General features: G+C 42.8%; 1 protein-coding gene across 1 annotated transcript in view; it reads left to right on the plus strand.

Annotated features, from left to right (window-relative positions):
- Positions 1–2500, plus strand: part of LOC126577262 (putative mediator of RNA polymerase II transcription subunit 12) — a 222942-nt gene that overhangs the window by 119479 nt on the left and 100963 nt on the right. The window lies entirely within an intron of this gene.

Here is a 2500-nt window from a genome sequence, read left to right on the forward strand (position 1 = left end):
TCAACGCCTTTGCAAGGGCTGGTACTGATGAGTGTAAATTCAAAATTGCCCATGTGTCCTGCAAACAAACACGGGGTGTACTTACTCCATCGCGTATTCCTCACAATTGTCCGCGAGGAAAATACAAACCATACAGATCGATTGGATGCTTTCCACACAATATGAATCATACGATCGAGAAAAATCTTTTCAAAATCGCAAATATGACCGTTCAAAAGTGTGTGGATCTGTGCACAAACTACAATTTCCGTTATGCAGGAATGAGCGAGAGGTAAGTGGCTGATAATAATCATGGTCGGATTTCGATTTTTAATCACGGACCCAATGTTTTCAGTGTTTTCTGCAAGTGTAGTGATGCCGAGCCAGATCCGTCCTCTCAAGTACCAGACAACCATTGTATAGTTCCCTGTGCTGGAAATGCGAAGCAGTTCTGTGGCGGGTTTTTCAAAACCTCAACCTACGAAACAGGATTACAAAGTAATGTTTTATCCGTGAAGAATGTTTTATAATTTCACTAATTGTTTTGCTTCGCGGTAGAGCTTCCACTAAGTCCGGTGAAGTTTCTAATACCTCTCGGAGAAAAGCCTGCACGGATTGGTTTTTTAATGCTATGCCACAGACGAAACATTCGACAGATCCGTCGACTTCTCGGTGCCATTTACGATGAGAACCATTATTACTACATCCACGTCGATACGGTCAGTAAGACCAAACAGATACTGCCGATACTTTTCTCGATACATCGATGCATTTCTTTTTCAGAGACAAAAATACTTGCAACGAGAGCTGCTGAAATTAGAGCGCGATTTTCCCAACATCTACATAGCGCGTAAACGGTACAGAGTGACTTGGGGAAGTAACTCGTTGCTTAAAACCATCTTGAGCTGTGTAAAGGATATGTTGGCCAGAACGCATAACGAGTTGGACTTTTTGTTGGACATGAGCGAAAGCGATTTTCTGCTGAAACCAATAGGCGAACTTACCCGGTTCCTTACAGGAAACAAAGGAAGAAACTTTGTCCAACTGCAAGAAATGTTTTCCATAGACGAGTTCATCGAGAACACTAGCTTCAATCGGATTTTTGCTGATTGTGACGATCGAATGTGGCTTGTTGGAAGCCGTGATGTACCGGCCGGCATAGCGATCAATGGAGGGGGCGATTGGTTTTGCATATCTAGAGCATTCGCTCAATACGTCACCGATGCCCAGGACGATCTCGTCCAAGATCTTAGCCAGTTAGCCGAATATAGTGGGTTCAGTACGGAATTTTTCCTCCATATTGTGCTACTCAATTCCCGATTCTGTCAAACACAATACGACGCCAGTCTGCGAGTAGTGAGTTGGATAAATGATCTTGGATGTTCGTGGGATCGGCCAATCGACTGGTTAGGCTGTAGTCCTGTTACTATACAGCAACAGTTTTTCTCAAAGATAAAAGCCATGGAAACCAGTGTGGACTTCTTGGCCCGAAAATTTGATCCTACTATTGATCAGATCATCATTCTCGCCTTGGAAGAGACACTTTATGGAAGCTATCCGACGAATACTCCAAACCTTCACGCTTACTGGCTAAACATTTTTCACCACGAATCGGATGGAAATGGCCCCGATGTGGCTGCCCTTATGAATGTAGCATACACTCTGCTTTGGAAAAACTCTAATCCACGTGATAGTAGCAACTATGAGCTTGGTCCGATATTAGAGATTACCAGTTATTTCAATCACGATATCTTTGAAGGATTTCTAGTTCGGCATCTTGCTCTGGTAAACGATCATAAGTTGGAGCTTGAGGCGTTTATCAAGCGAGTCAACACCTACAGGCCTACAGAAAGCAAAATACAAAACATAATCAAGAGCATTCAGGTGGCCGGTCGCTATAGCTATGCTGACCAACACCCCATTTATCACGAAGGAATTCATTCCATCGATCAAATACCCATATTAATTTTGTATCTTCACGAGGAAGCTAACACCTTTAACCACACCGCCTTTATCCAATGGATTAATCCTCAGCTAAATGTAGTAGCAGAGGATCATTACAATATATCAGCAGATTCTAACAATCACCACGCGCTACGGGGTCAAAATCTGCAAATTCCCCTTCAACCAGGGGTTTGGCAAGCGAGAGTTTCACTAAACGAATCTGAAGTAGGACTAATCGAATTCTTAGTATCTTCTAGCGAGCCACATTTTCCAAAGCGCATCACTACACGCGATCAGTGTCGAAGGACAGCTTTTCAAGAGCTGATCCAAAACCAACGCAAGGCTTTAGGTGAAGCATTCTATCCATTATCTCAGTTATCTAAGATCATCGAACGCTTCTATGGCATCGAGCATATCTGTATCGTCACTGAAGAGAATGATATCCTTCCACAAAGTTACAAATCGCTAGAAAACTGCCTCGATACCGCTTGGAGTAGCCTCTCGCCTGATCCAAAAAGTGATGTGCATTTTCAGCTGAAAAGAAATAAAAATAGAATGTTGTAACATGAGTTTAGCT

The sequence above is a fragment of the Anopheles aquasalis genome, chromosome 3, assembly GCF_943734665.1.
Source record: "Anopheles aquasalis chromosome 3, idAnoAquaMG_Q_19, whole genome shotgun sequence".
Lineage (NCBI taxonomy): Eukaryota > Metazoa > Arthropoda > Insecta > Diptera > Culicidae > Anopheles > Anopheles aquasalis.